The sequence below is a fragment of the Bos taurus genome, chromosome 7 (assembly GCF_002263795.3).
Source record: "Bos taurus isolate L1 Dominette 01449 registration number 42190680 breed Hereford chromosome 7, ARS-UCD2.0, whole genome shotgun sequence".
In the NCBI taxonomy this organism is placed as follows: Eukaryota; Metazoa; Chordata; class Mammalia; order Artiodactyla; family Bovidae; genus Bos; species Bos taurus.
This window is the reverse complement of record NC_037334.1, coordinates 91,462,408-91,479,464: the sequence shown is the minus strand read 5'-3', so window position 1 is coordinate 91,479,464 and position 17,057 is coordinate 91,462,408. Positions and strand designations below refer to the sequence as shown.

Genomic DNA, 17,057 nt, shown 5'->3' with positions numbered 1-17,057 from the left:
TTGTTCAGTCACTAAGTCATGTCCAACTCTTTGCAACCAAATGGACTGTAACACGCCAGGCTCCTCTGTCCTTCACTACCTCCTGGAATTTGCTCAAATTCATGTCCATTGTGTTGGTGATGCTCTCTAGCCATCTCCTCCTCTGCCAGCCACCTCTCTTTCAATTCTTCCCAGCATCAGGGTCTTTTCCAGTGCATCCACTCTTCGCATCAGGGGGCCAAAATACAGGAGCTTCAGCTTAAGGAATGGTCCTTCCAATGAATATTTAGGATTGATTTCCTATAGGATTGATTGGTTTAATCTCCTTGCAGTCCAAGGGACTCTCAAGAGTCTTCTCCAGCACCACAATTGAAAAGCATCAATCCTTTGGCACTCAGCCTTCTTTATGATCCAACTCTCACATCCATACTTGACTATTGGAAAAACCAGTAGTTTTTGACTTTTGTTGGCAAGACCTTTGTTGGCAAAGTGATATCACTGCTTTTTAATACACTGTCTACGTTTGTCAGAGCTTTCCTTCCAAGGGGCATGCGTCTTTTAATTTCATGGCTGCAGTCACCATCTGCAGTGATTTTGGAGCCCAGGAAAATAAAATATATCACTGTTTCCACTTTTTCCCCTTCTATTTGCCACAACGTGATGGGACTGGATGCCATGATCTTAAGATTTTTTTTTTTAATACTGAGTTTTAAGCCAGCTGTTTCACTCTCCACTTTTAATAATGCTCACATACCATCACTAATAATCAATTTTCATATAATTTCCCCTGTAGTACTCATTCAATATGTTATTTGAAAGTGTTACTCAAAAATACCACATAGGATATATTAATCATCAGTCAATCCTAACTACTTATGTGTGTGCCTTCACCATTTAATGGTATATTTTTATTTCTCAAAATCAAAGGGTTCTAGGTAAACTAACATCTGAGAAAAATGAAACCCCTACCCTTTAAAGTATTGTTAACTGGCAAAATGTAATTAAATTAGTACTTAGTATTTTTAGTTAGTAAAGAACCATATTCAAATAAATTTGAGACCAAAAAGAAGCTACAAAATGATTAAAGTAGCTTTTATAGGTCACTTAACAAGATATGGGAAATTTTTAGTCCTTTCATCTTTTAATAAAATATAAAATATTAATTCTCTCTAGTTAAGAATCTATAAAATTTCCTAAGTACAGTGGATGAAAAAAAATATTTATAGGTGCTGCCTTCAACAATTCTTTTTCATTTTTTTCTAAATCTGTAGCTTAAACTAATCAGATGTATGTAACAACATGCTTCTGCAAAATTATAGTAACTGTAAGACTTCCCATGGGGACACACTCACCTAAATGTTCAACTCTATTATAGATTTACAGATGATTCTTTTATCACATTACCTTCACAAAAGTATGCAAATAATGCCTAAATGGTTTATTGAATTCAAACCCCATTGCTGAAAAAGCTAGAGTTAAGTATTAAATGGAAAAATTTGTAATGAAGTAAATATTGTTTCAGTTCTATTTCCTTGGCTCCAAATATATATTTAGAATCAAGGGATAGAGTTTAGTCAAGTTTGGTAGTTTTAGAAAAACAATATATTTTATGTGTTCATAATCCCACCTCCAGCTTTCTTTTTCCACAGGTGTACCTTTAGGGATTAGACAGGTTTAAGGACATTTCTGTTACCTTTAGGTTTTCTCTAATCCAAGTTTGCAGTTCTATGGGTTGTTGATAAGTAAGCCATACAGATGTGTTAGAGGTTAAGAGGAGATCAGTTCAGTTCAGTCACTCAGTTGTGTCTGACTCTTTGTGACCCCATGAATCGCAGCACGCCAGGCCTCCCTGTCCATCACTAACTCCCGGAGTTCACCCAGACTCATGTCCATCGAGTCGGTGATGCCATCCAGCTATCTCATCCTCTGTCGTCCCCTTCTCCTCCTGACCCCAATCCCTCCCAGCATCAGAGTCTTTTCCAATGAGTCAACTCTTCGCATGAGGTGGCCAAAGTACTGGAGTTTCAGCTTTAGCATCATCCCTTCCAAAGAAATCCCAGGGCTGATCACCTTCAGAATGGACTGGTTGGACCTCTTTGCAGTCCAAGGGACTCTCAAGAGTCTTCTCCAACACCACACTTCAAAAGCATCAATTCTTCAGCGCTCAGCTTTCTTCACAGTCCAACTCTCACATCCATACATGACCACTGGAAAAACTATAGTCTTGACTAGACGGACCTTTGTTGGCAAAGTAATGTCTCTGCTTTTCAATATGCTATCTAGGTTGGTCATAAGTTTCCTTCCAAGGAGTAAGCCTCTTTTAATTTCATGGCTGCAGTCACCATCTGCAGTGATTTTGGAGCCCAAAAAAATAAAGTCTGACACTGTTTCCACTGTTTCCCCATCTATTTCCCATGAAGTGATGGGACCGGATGCCATGATCTTCGTTTTCTGAATGTTGAGCTTTAAGCCAACTTTTTCACTCTCCTCCTTTACTTTCATCAAGAGGCTTTTTAGTTCCTCTTCACTTTCTGCCATAAGGGCATATAAGGAGATAATACCTTGCAATATACAATCCTTTCAAAATATTTAGTTTTGAAAAACTATAAATTTAGTGAAAATCTAAGCAAAATGTGGACACTAGTAAATGACGTTGAATATGACAGCAGATTTGAAAAACATTTTCTGTTGATTATACAGACATTTTTAGAAACTATTTTCCCTATGAATATGACTGTCAAGTATATATTAATACATCTATATGTATATATACAGAGATAGATTATTTTACTAGATTATAGATAGTAATCTCAGTTTCTTTTAATATCCATATCCATATCATTTTAATATCCGTATTTCATAACTAGGAATAGATAGCTCTGACATACCTTGGTCAACCACCAACATTTGTCTTTTGCCTGTACTTTGATGCCACAGTATCCAAAGAGGCGCTGAAGGAAGAAGGTTAAGCCTAACTCAACAACATGATTATTGCCTTATATGCCATGAAATATGAATTAAAAACAAAAAGAAAAATTTAAAGAGCTCTGCCATCACTTTCTATCCTCATTCCTTCTCTAGCTGCTACAAAACAGTACAGATATAGTAAAAGCCAATGGAGTCCCATCTCATCAGTGAGACCCTGGAAATACTGGCAGATTTTCAGCTAGTAAAGAATCTGCCTGCAATTTGGGAGACCTGGGTTCGATCCCCGGGTTGGGAAGATCCCCTGGAGAAGGGAAAGCCTACCCACTCTAGTATTCTGGCCTAGAGAATTCCATGGACTGTATAATCCATGGGGTTGCAAAGAGTCAGACACAACTGAGAGACTTTCACTGTCATGGGTAAAAGATGCTAAAATTCCTCAGCGCTTGCCCACACATACCCTTACAAAACCTCAATTCTAGCACTGTTATTTAACTTATATACTATTTCTTCTCCTATAAATCCACAACTTCGTTAAAAAAAAAAAAGTAAAAATGTTAGTCACTCAGTTATGTCTGTCTCTTTGCGACTCCATGGACTGTAGCTTGCCAGGCTCCTCTGTCCATGGAATTTTCCAGGCAAGAATACTGGAGTAAGTATCCATTCCCTTCTCCAGGGGATCTTCCTGACCCAGGGAACAAACTTGGGTTTTCTGCATTGCAGGCGAATTCTTTACCATCTGAGCCACCAACAAATCCTGAACATTATGGCTGTTAAAAGATGCAAATTAAAAACTAGTGAAGCTTTTTTGTTGCTGTTGTCCCTTTCTGGCGTTCAAGATGTTGAAGTGAGTTCGTGGTGGGTCCTCTGGTGCGAAATTCCAGACTTCTTGGGTCTTCCGCTTGGAGCCCTGATCAACTGTGCTGACAACATAGGAGCCAAAAATCTGTATATCATCTCAGTGAAGGGGATCAAGGGATGACTGAATAGACTTCCTGCTGCTGGTGTGGGTGACATGGTGATGGCCACAGTCAAGAAAGGCAAAGCAGAGCTCAGAAAGAAGGTACATCCAGTGGTGGTAATTCGACAATGAAAGTCATACCATAGAAAAGATGGTTTGTTTCTTTATTTTGAAGATAATGCTGGGGTCATAGTAAACAATAAAGGGGAAATGAAAGATTTTGCCATCACAGGACCAGTTGTAAAGGAATGTGCTGAGTTGTGGTCCAGGATTCCTTCCAATGCTGGCAGCACTGCATGATTCTTTGGTGTATTTGTAAAAAAAAATCATTTGCTCCCCCCACCAAAAAAATTAGTAAATATCTTTTGTACTGTTTAAATAGAGGGATTGAGGTCCTACAGTAAGAAATAAAAAGCAAAGTCAAGCTAAATATTTAAAGGAGAATCTCATATGGAGAGATTTACAAAGTGTAGGCAGAATGTAGGGAAGTCATAGGTTAGTGCAGTAACCAGGGGCTACAGCACTAACAAAACACCTGCCCCACCCCCACCCTTAGGCCTGAGAGAGCTGGAAGAGGACAAGTACCAGAACCAGGTGAGACAGAAAGAGGTCTGTGGGGCACGGCCACCAGAAGGGGTAATTGCCTGTGATGAAGGGATGCTGACAGCCTCAGACAGACCTATGGCGTGTGACTGTGGCAGAAACTCCAAACAAAACAGGACAACATTGGTCTGAGAGAATGTACAATCTCTAAAAATATGAAAGATTTAATTGATGAACATAGTTTTTTTTTTTTTAAGAAAAAGTTGAATGCATTGAATGTATTCAAAAATTCAGTAAAAAATAATAAAAAATGAGAAAGAAACTCTTCGAAGAGCAGATAGTACATATAAAGTATTGTACAGGCCTCACTGAGGTGGCTCAGTGGTTAAAAAAAAAAAAATCTGCCTGCCAATGCAGGAGACCCAGGTTCAATCCCTAGGTTGGGAAGATCCCCTGGAGAAGGAAGTGGCAGCCCACTCCAGTATTCTTGCCAGGATAATCCCATGGCCAAAGGAGCCTGGCAGGCTACAGTCCGTGAGGTTGCAAAGGGTCGGACACAACTGGACACACACACACCACCCATTGCACAGGCCTAAATCAGACCACAGTAGATATAGCTAATATTTACTGAGGGTTTTTTTAGGGTCAACCATATTCTGTCAGGCACATTTAACATGTCGTCTCACATTATATAACATTCCAAAGAAGTAGAGGATTATTTTTCCCATTTTATACAAAGGAAACCAGTTTGGAGACTTTAAGTAGTTGTCCAGTCCACACAGCAAGCAAATTGTGGAGGCAGGAATTGAACTTAGCTCTGACACCCAAATCCTATTCATTTCATAACAATATTATTGCATTATTATCCTTTAATTTTATGAAGTTAGATCTATCATACTTAGTAAGGACAATACTTATATTCTCAAATGAAATATATGTAAATGATAAATATATGGCATTTTAGATTTATAAAATGTCTTAATTCTTAGATCCTTCAAAAGGTATCATCCACTATTTAAATCATATTCCCAGTTTTAATAGCTTTCCTTGGGCATATTATATGCTCACCGAGCTAATACACTGACACTCAGCTATGCCAAAATATAGAATCCACCAAAATATCTAAAAATACTTTGGAGAATGGAAAAAATAAGAGATTTTTATTTAGAACAGTACATGAACTATTTTTGTGCTTTATTTCTTTAATTATCTTAAAAATTTTACATATCAAAATATGACATGCTATAATCCATCAGTTGACATAATACAGCATAGTAAATCATGATGTAATAGATCATTTGCCATGGCTCAGTGCTTCCAATAATGATGTAATATAAATGTATATGAAAGCAGGCTTAATACATGTATTTCTAAAATTCAGCTCTCTTCTTCAAGAATGGAAACACACTAAATATTAAGCACTGCTATTAAAATGTTTTCCTTCTTTTACAGAAAAGCCCAGTATAATATTCTAAAGAACATTTTTAGTTATATAATAGGATTTTAATCATTAGGCTTTGTAGAGACTTCAAACGTATGCCCTTCATACATCTTAATCTTTCATATATAATAATAAAAATCTATGATCTATGAATAATTGGACTGGCTACGTATAATCAACCCTCAATTATCATTTCAGAGGCAAGAAAGAAATCACATAGACAAATGAAATTCTCAGATAAAACAAGAATGAGAGAATGATGAAGTTTAGAGCTGAAGAGACCTCAGAGATCAGCTACTCCAGCCCCCTTATTTTACAAATGAATAAACTGAGCCCCTTGAAACCAGAGGTTTTTAAAAGGTCACAAAACAAGGTTATTTGAAAGTCAAGGACCAGTAAGTCTTCTGGCTCAGGATCTTTTCACAGTCCTACATTGATATACTTCCCTGGTAGCTCAGATGATAAAGAAATTTGCCTGCAATGCAGGAGACCTAGTTTGGATCCCTGAGATGGGAAGATCCCTGGAGAAAGGAATTGCAACCCACTCCAGTATTCTTGCCTGGAGAATTCCGTGGAAAAAGAGCCAGGCAGGCTACTGTCCATGGAGTCACAAAGAGTTGGACATGACTGATTGACTAACACACACACACACACACACACACACACACACACTGGTATACATCAGTGGTTCAGTGTTTCCTTTCTGATTCTTTTCCCTCATAGTTTATTACAAAGTACTGAGTATGGTTCTATGTGCTCTCTCTCTCTTTCTGTGTGTGTATATATATACATACATACACAGATATATCTAGATCCATCCATGTTGCTACAAATGGAATGATTTCATTCTTTTTTTATGGATGAGTAATATCCTGTTGCATGTATGTATGTGTGTGTGGCGCTATATATATATATCTCTCTAAATATTTGTATGGAAGGAAATCAGTCCTGAATATTCCTTGTAAGGACTGATGCTGAAGCTGAAACTCCAAGACTTTGGCCACCTGATGCAAAGAACTGACTCATTGGAAAAGACCCTGATGCTGGGAAAGATTGAAGGCAGGAGGAGAAGGGGACGACAGAGGACAAGATGGTTGGATGGCATCATTGACTCAATGGACATGAGTTTGAGTAAACTCTGGGGTTGGTGATGGACAGGGAGGCCTGGCGTGCTGCAGTTCATGGGGTCTCAAAGAGTCGGACACGACTGAGAAACTGAACTGAACTGATGAACAGGTTTGTTCAGAGCACTGAAAGAGGCATTTATCTTAGGAATGAAGATCTTGCTCTCATGCCCTTTTAGGGGTAGGGTGAATTTGGTGGCAACTTGTATTTTTATCCAATTTCTAGCATTTTCCCTGTAAAGCAGGAATCACAACCATTTTCTGAGTGTAAGTATTGATGTGGTTGACTAAAATGTTTGAAAGAAGAAAAGCTTCAAAGTAGGTATAATCCATAGACAAGAGAGCCAATTGAAGAAAGGCTCTCCAGACATCATGAGGATCACTTGAGGTGGAAATCATGGATCTGCAGTGGTTGGGTGCATGCACGCTAGGTCGCTCAATCATTTCCAACTCTGTGCAATCCCATGGACTGTAGTCCACCAGGCTCTTCTGTCTGAGTGATTCTCCAGGCAAGAATACTTGAGTGGGTTGCCATGCTCTCCTCCAGGGGATCTTCCCAACCCAGGGATCAAACCCATGTCTCTTATGTCTCCTGCATTAGCAGGCAGGTTCTCTACCCTAGCACCATCTGGAAAACCCCCGCAGTGGTTGTTCAGTGTGATTTCCTCCCATCAGCATTCAGCATCCCTGGTGTAGCTGAGGGAAATACCAACATTGGATTGATATAAAGTTAGAATTTTGAACAGCAAACAGAAATGGGAAGGGAGGTAACTGACAAGAGAGTGATTGAAGTGATAGGTTGTAGACTACCTTGGATAGTAGAGCAAATTAAGGCAGGACTGTTTAATTCTAAGGAAAAAAAACAAGAGGGGTCAAGGTACTGGAAATCTTCACTTTGCTGAAGTACAATTATAAAAAGAAATTTATAAAAAGAAATTTAGTCAGACCATTGACACTCCGGCTTATAAATAATTTTGATCTCTAGAAGCAACATCTGGTAAAAATACACAGCTCTGCAAGAATAATCTTAGGATCTGGTGACATCAGCCTAAGGCACAAACTGCGTAAGTCAAAGACACATTCAATCAAAAGAATGAGATGACAAGCCATAGAAGAGGGGAAAACATTTATAAAAGACACATCTGATAAGGGACTGTTATCTAAAATATACAAAGAACTCTTAAAATTCAACAATAAGCAAACACACAACCAAATTAAAAAATGGACTAAAGACCTTAACAGACAATTCACCAAAGAAGATGAACAGATTCACATCATAAGCCATCAGGTAAAAGTACATTAAAACCAAGATAAAACTACACACCTATCAGAATAGTGAAAATCCTGAACACTGAAAACATTAAATGCTGACAAGGATGTGGAACAAGAGGAAATCTCATTCATTGGTAATGGAAATGCAAAATGGTGCAGTCACTTTGGTAGACATTTTGGTGATTTCTTAGAAAACTAAAACTCTTAACAAATGATTCAGCAGTCTTTCTCCTTGGTATTTACTCAAAGGAGTTAAAAACTTATGTCCATACAAAAACCTACAAATGAATGCTTATTGCAGATTTATTCATAATTGCCGAATCTTGTAAGCAACTAAGATGTCCTCTAGTAGTCAAATTGATAAACTGTGGTATATCCAGACAATGGAATATTATTCAGCACTAAGAAAAAAAAAAAAAGAGCTATCAAGTCTTGAAAGAATTTTAATGCATACTACTAAATAAAACATACCAATATGAAAAGGCTACCCACCATAAGATTCCAATTGTATGATGCTCTGGAAATCACAAACTATGGAGATAGCAAAAAGATCACTGGTTGCCAGTGGTGGAGAAGGATGAATTGGTAAAGCACAGAGGATTTCTAGGGCAGTGAAACGTTCCTGTACAATACAGTAATGGTTTGCTTCATTTAGTTGCTAGTTCAGTTCAGTTCAGTTCAGTCGCTCAGTCGTGTCCGACTCTTTACGACCCCATGAATTGCAGCATGCCAGGCCTCCCTGTCCATCACCATCTCCCGGAGTTCACTCAGACTCACGTCCATTGAGTCAGTGATGCCATCCAGCCATCTCATCCTCTGTCATCCCCTTCTCCTCCTGCCCCCAATCCCTCCCAGCATCAGAGTCTTTTCCAATGAGTTAACTCTTCACATGAAGTGGCCAAAGTACTAAGTCATGTCCAAATTCTTTGTGGCCCCATGGACTATAGCCTTCCAGGGTCCTCTGTCCATGGGATTTCCCAGGCAAGAATACTAGAGTGTGTTGCCATTTCCTTTTCCAGGGGATCTTCCCAACCCAGGGATCAAGCATTAGCAGGAGGATTCTTTGTCCCTGAGCCACCAGAGAAACTATAATGGCAGATACACATAGACACTACTGTATTGGTGGATACATATAATTATACTTCAGTTCAAGTTCATAGAATTTATAACAGCAACAGTGAATCCAAATGTAAAATCTGGAGTTGGAGTGATTATATTGATGCATAATACAGGTTCATCAATTGTAACAATTATGCCTCTTGGTGGAGGATGTTTATAATGGAGGAAGCTATATGTATGTGAGGGCAGAGAATATATGGAAATCTGTATACCTTCCTCTCAGTATGTCTATGAACCAAAAACTGCTCTAAATAAAGTCATGCAAAAGAAACCAAAACACACTCAGCGTGTCATCCCTATTATATGAAATAAGGCAGTCTTTGGAAAACTATTAAATCATAATTTTTAGAAGGGCCCCAAATGATATGACATATCCATCATATTATAAGGTTCAAAATTATAAGATTTAAAGTATCTTCTGCTGTTGTTCAGTCACTCAGACATGTCTGACTCTTTGTGACCTCATGGACTGCAGCATGGCAGGCTTCCCTGTCCTTCACTATCTCCCTGAGTTTGCTGAAATTCATGTCCATTGAGTCAATGATGCCATCCAACCATCTCATCCTCTGTCATCCCCTTCTCCTTCTGCCTTCAATATTTCAAAGCATCAGGGTCTTTTCCTCTTCGTATCAGGCAGCCAAAGTACTGGAGCTTCAGCTTCAGCATTAGTCCTTCCAATCAATATTCAGGGTTGATTTCCTTTAGGATTGACTAGTTTGATTTTCTTGCTGTCCAAAGGACTCTCAAGAATCTTCTCTAATACTACAGTTGAAAAGGATCAATTCTTCAGTGCTCAACCTTCTTCATGGTCCAATTCGCACATCTGTACATGACTAATGGAAAAACCATAGCTTAGACTATACAGACCTTTGTTGGCCAAGTGATGCTTCTGCTTTTTAATATGGCTTGTCATGACTTTTCTTCCAAGAAGCAAGCATCTTTTAATTTCATGGCTGCAATCACCATCCACAGTGATTTTGGAGCCCAAGAAAAGTCTGTTGCTGTTTCCATTGTTTCCCCATCTATTTGCCATGAAGTGATGGGACTGTATGCCATGATCTTAGTTTTTTGAATGTTGAATTTTAAGCCAGTTTTTTCACTGTCCTCTTTCACCGTCATCAAGAGGCTCTTTAGTTGCTCTTCGCTTTCTGCCATAAGGATGATATCATCAGCAGATCTGAACTTATTGATATTTCTCTCAACAATCTTGATTCTAGCCTGTGGATTCATTCAGCTCAGCATTTCACATCTACGTAAAAGTTATATAAGCAAGGTGACAACATACAGCCTTGACATATTCCATTCCCAATTTGGAACCACTCCATTGTTTCATGTCTGGTTTTAACTGTAACTTCTTGACCTGCATATAGGTTTCTCAGGAGGCAGATAAGGTGATCTGGTGTTCCCATCCCTTAAAGAATTTTCCACAATGTGTTGTGATCCACACAAAGGCTTTAGCATAGTCAATGATGCAGAAGTAGATGTTTTTCTGGAATTCTCTTGCTTTTTCTGTGCTTCAATGGATGTTTGCAATTTGATCTCTGATTCTGCTGCTTTTTCTAAATCCAGTTTGTACATCTGGAAGCTCTCTGTTCACGCACTGCTGAAGCCTAGCTTGAAGGATTTTGAGCATTACCTTGCTAGCACGTGAAATGAGCACAACTGTGCAACAGTTTGAACATTTTTTGGAATGAAAACTGACCTTTTCCAGTCTTGTGGCCACTTCTGAGCTTTCCAAATTTGCTGGCATATTGAGTGGCCCTCTATATCAGCATCATCTTTGAGGATTTGAAGTAGCTCAACCAGAATTTCATCACCTCCACTAGCTTTGTTTACAGCTATGCTTCCTAAGGTCCACTTGACGTCACACTCCAGGATGCCTGGCTCTAGGTGAGTGATGACACCACTGTTATTATCTGGGTCATTAAGACCCTTTTTATATTTTTCCACTTTTTCTTAATGTCATCTGCTTCTGTTAAGTCCATACTGTTTCTGTCCTTTTTTTTTTTTTTTCCCCAATCTTTGCAAGAAATGTTCCCTTAGTATCTCTAATTGTCTTGAAGAGATCTCTAATCTTTCCCATTGTATTGTTTTCCTCTGTTTCTTTGCATTGTTCCCTTAAGGCTTTCTTATCTCTCCTTGTTGTTCTTTGGAACTCTGCATTCAGATGGGTTTATCTTTCTAGCTTAACTTAATAGTAGTTCTCAAAATCAGGAAACGTTAGGAATTTGTTGAAAATGCAAATTCTCTGTCACCCACCATGCTACTGAATCAGACACTCTGGAGGTGGGGTCCAGTGTGTTGTTTTTGAGCAAGCCCTCCAGATGATCGTGATGCATACAAAGGCAATACAGTCATTCAATTGGTGTAAACTGACTTGTCCAATAGGTCTGCCTTGACTTCTCTCTAATAATATTATGATTTCAACACATAGTCTCTACTAAATCTTTCAATAAAAAAAACAAACAAACATATTTCAGAATAATTTCTTATTCCAAGGAAAGAAAGAGATTTTTTGTACTCCATGCAAGAAAAACACTCAGTAGCTATGCAGCTAAAGACAAAAATAAAAAGAAGCACCATAGTAATCTGAATAAAAAACTAGGGAAAAAAAAATCTTCAAATTTTGATGGAATACTCTGGGTTTACACACCTACAAACATAGCTGGCTCTAGTTTCTTCAGTTTGGACTATTGTTAGAAATATTGCCATCCATAAAAGAAAGAAATCAATGACTTCCATAGACTGTAGTACTGGTTATATAATTTAAACTATATTCAATAAGTCTCAGAGGCTTCCCAGGTAGCACAGTAGTAAAGAATCTGCCTTCCAATGCAGGAGACTCAGGAGACTGAAGAAATTCAAGTTCAGAGTCAGGAAGATACCCTGGAGTAGAAAATGGCAACCCACTCCAGTATTCTTGCCTGGAAAATTCCATGGATAGAGGAGCCTGGTAGTCTACAGTCCTTGATGTTGCAAAGAATCAGACACGACTGAGCACACACACATGTAACAAGTCCCAGGATTAATAAAACAGATGCACTTGCTGGAAATTTCCTGGACCCTGACTCCAAGGTGAAGTCTGCAACGAAATCATCAGGAGGTTATTCATGACACTTAAAGAGCTCTGGCGATCATAGGAACAAGAAGGGGAAAAAAGAGGAAGAGACAAGGGGAGGAAAAGAGAAAGGAACACAGAGAAGAGAGGATGGGTGTGGTGACTACCAGAGAAAATAACTGAACTGTAAAGTTGTTTGCTGAGACCTGGGAGAAAGACCACACTCCTAAGCCTTCAATTTCCTATAAAGATAAGTTAACAGTTCAAAAAAATTGAGTGACACTGTTGTGATGGCATGATCAACAACATTCTGATTTCTTATTAAGTTATACATTCTGCTTTTTCTTTTTTCAGCAAATAAAGCTAAAGATGGCAAGACAAAAGTGAAACATCCAACATAAAATTTTCTACTTTTACTCTTCCCTGAAATCTGTTCCTTTGAACTAAGAGTAATGAATAAGTAAGCAAGATTCCATAGTAAGAACTGATTCCTAATAAATTTCTCTCAGTAAATAACTATACATTACATTGAGTGGGAATTAAATCAAAGTGAATTAACCACTTCATGAGGAAAGAAAAAGGCAATAAAATAAACAACTGTTTCAAGTCACTTACAAGCTAAAAACATTTCAATTAAAACATTTATTTTAGAATGAAATGCAGCAAAAAATTTTCACTAATATTTACTTTAAACTTGCAGGTATAGTAATATGTTTTGATTACAATTTTTCAGATTAATTACAATGAGGTTAAAATCAAATAGAATATTTAATATCAAATTTAGAATGCCATTCTTGTGACATGGTGTAACTCATGAACATACTGTAAACTTACAGGCGGCATGAGCATAAAGTATTAAGAATTTAATTATGTAACTGGTGGATAAGTTATTGAAAATTATGAATTATTATGATGCTCTGTATACTGCAATAAAACTATTCACATAGTCATTTATACCATATAGGATCTTAGAAGCTAAGTCACAGCATTTGCATTTCGATAATAAAGGATTTCATTTTCTTGAAACATGTTATGGCCTGGCCTCATTAATTCAGCAAAAAGAAAATACAATTAAGGAGAGTCTTCAGAGGTTCTAAAGTAATCTGAATTTTGGAGTGGTTAATGACATGAGTGTTATTAGCTTAAATTAATCCTGTTGCTCTGTTAGGTTATATAGAAATTATTTATATTTTAATCTAGAATTTTGCTGCAATTCCTTTTGATCTCTGTGAGAGAAATTTAAGACTCAAAATAGTATTTTATGTATATACAAACTATATGAAAATAAAATACATATATCAGTTTGCACTCTATATTGGCTAAAAAACTTCAAAAAACTTTCATTTCCCATGTTAAATTTCTATTCTTCTAGTTGAAAATAAAGACCAAGTTATTTAGAATGTGTATGCAGCTATACCTATATCTATAATATTCCTTCTTCATCTTCCCAGTGTGGAAATTTGTACTTAACATTTGAACTTAAGTTTCCTTTACATTCACATGACATTTTCAGATTTCACTTTTTGAAATATGTGCATAACTTTGTATGTTTAACATATACTACCATATAAATATCTCGATTTAGAACAATATCATATATCACAAGATTGTTTTATGCTCTTGTTACAATTTACATACAGTATTCCAGTTTATACACATTTATAACATATTAACACATATGTAAACTACAAAGTTTCGTCACAGAGACCCTTGAAAGCATTCCTTTTACCACACTTTCTTATTTTTCGCTTTCTTGAATTAAAAAAGAACAATTTACTTAATAATTTATATTAATGTGGATAAGTTAAACATAAAACTGCATTGTCATATTAATGGGTAAAGTTTTTTTGAAGTATGGTCAATTTATTGATTTGAGCGTGTAAAGCCGTTCCTATTACTTAAGCAGCTTTTTTTGTTACATCAAGGATGGTAATTTTATTGAGAAAGGCACAATAGAAGATGATTGATTGTCTGCTTTTGTCATGGAGATGAATTATTGTAGAAGGCATACGTGAAAAAAATAAAAGCATTGTTCTCTAAATTGGCCCTTGATGCTTTGTTCATTTGAGTTCATTGTTCGAAGACTCTAGTATGAGCTAATACTAAATACTATAGTAAATAAAAGCACTTTTTTGCTGAAGCAAAATTACTTTCTTTGCTAATGAAACTCAGCTTTATGAAATAACAGTGTCTGCCAGTGTGCTACATTTAAAATGTATAATTCAATATATGCCAAAAGCTGAGTAGTAACAGAAACTTTGCATAGCTATTATCATTTTATTAAATTAGTAATAAGAGTGCATAATGAAAAATGAAAAACTTTTTATTTAAAACTTAATGGGAAAGCAGCTCACAAGCAATGCAAATTAAAAAACGGTACATTTAATTTTAGACAGTTGAAGAAAATCTATTAAGAAAGAATATAATTGTCAGTAACCGTTGAATGACTTCAATAACTTTTTAATCAAAAATTTAGATCATGACTATCAAAATTTCTAAGACTTTTAAAAGGATAAAGTATTAGAATACAACAAAAGTTTTGTCAACTGTTATGTCTTTAAAACAAGACATAAAATACTACTTTTAAAGAGAAGAATGTCATGCCAATTTATTATTGCTTCTTGGAGGTATTCTTTCTTTATATTTGAGACATGGATAACATCTAGCAAAATTAGTGTGTTATTTCATGAAGTTTGCTTTTTAGATAGATGTTAACATCAGTGACGATTGGATCTCTTTGGCTATGCTACTTTTCATTGTTTTTTCGAAGCACTGTGATTTGCTGAGAGACAGAACACTTCATTCTAGATACAGCTATCACCTGGTGTTTGCTAAATCACTGTGAAATTCTTGCAACAGCTGTTTGTTCCTGGGGAAACATTCACTTCATATTGCGGCAATAAACTGATCATTGCCAATTAAATGCCCATTAATTGTGTAAGCAAGGATTACTGCCAGATGTTTACACTAGAAAGAAAAATATCCTTTGCTATTTATTTTCCACTTATAGCCATCCCTTTTCATGGAAACAATTATGCCTTTTGTCTTTTATAATATGCCACAAATTTCAATTTAAAAATTAATAAAATAATCTCTCCATAGATTGGATTCAATAAAGGATGAGCCAGGGCACATCATTCATATAATAAAAAAGGAACAAAGTTGGGCAGAATCACTTTTTCAAAGCAAAAAACATAGGCTCAGACATTACATAGCGATTTAAATTTTCTAGATTGTTTTAATACTATATCACATATTTCCTAGAAGTTGTCTTTGAGGCTCTTTGCTCCTTTTGAATAAGCCTATGAATGTGTGTTCTTAAAAGCTGTAGTAAAACAAACTATCTTACATAGACTATAATGGAGAAGAAAACTAAAAATTAAGGAATCCTTGTGAAATAAAGCAGGTGGCATTTTAAAATTTTTAGTTAAATCTCATAGTCTTCGTATTTACCTGGAGCTTCATGCTAGCTCAAAATATTAAGTTCTTCTCCAGAAGGCATTAGTAATGAAAATGAAACAAACATTTAATACTTTGTCCCAAGTAATTTATTTCTCACCACCAAACAAAATGAAAATAAACATGAACCATATGAATATGTTTATTACTCCTTTTAGAGTCTAAATACATGGCAAAAGTTAAAGAAAAAAAAATTGTTTCCATGGCAATACACACCTATAAATCACACTTTTTAGAGAGGAGAGCTTTCAGAGAATACATCATACACATATTTCCTTGCCGTTGTACCTTCCTGCTTTCATAAGGAATAGCAAATTCATATACATGTCCTCCCTGTTAGAAACCCTGATCCCAAACCCTCGCACTGCAGCCATGCAATGTATGTGAACAACAACAGGAAGATTAGGTGGTGTTCTGTTCCTCACCAGATTGAACCACACCTCCTCTTTGGAAGGTGATCACAGGACACATTCAGAGCTGCGGAAGACATGAAACAGTAGCATCTGGCTCCTTAAATATCTCCACAGGCATTTGTAATGGCATCTTTGAAGTTTTCTCTGCATCTGTCACATGTTTAGACTGCATATTGACTGCCCCAGCTGAGCACGATTTTGATTCTTTGAGACTTTGAATAGTGTAATCTGTTTAAGAATAAGGCTCAGGAAAATCCCTTATAATATCCATACACAAGCACTTTCATGATTCAAAAAGGGGGTCCTCATTCCCATAACTGTTATTTTTTATGCTGAAATGATGCCAGCCTTTGAGTTAATAATACAGCCTACAATTACATTCCAGCTTTGCACATTTTTTGAGAACCTGTACTCAAAAACCACATCTTGTCTAGCTTTTTTTTTTTTTTTTTTTAACCAGTATTATAGAAATTACTACTTGAGGAGACGGTCTCTGTAAACGTGATGTGTGCATAATCATCTTGGCACCCGATTATAAAGGAAATCTGACCACTGCCAACTCACTTTGAAAATCATTTTTGATTCAACCTATTGAGCACCAAGTACATCAAGTGCAGAACATAAGAATAAAGAGTGATTTGACTTCAACGATGGTATGAGTCCTATTGACTTTGTCTCTACTAAATTAATACACTTCTAACAATTAAGTCATGATGGCTCTTTTTAATCTACCTCCATATGTGTATAGACTATTTCCTACTAT

At 36.6% G+C, this 17,057-nt stretch overlaps 1 pseudogene; it reads left to right on the top strand.

Annotated features, from left to right (window-relative positions):
* The first annotated feature begins 3,743 nt into the window (after positions 1 to 3,743).
* Positions 3,744 to 4,180, top strand: LOC107132662 (large ribosomal subunit protein uL14-like; annotated as a pseudogene).
* Positions 4,181 to 17,057: the final 12,877 nt, after the last annotated feature.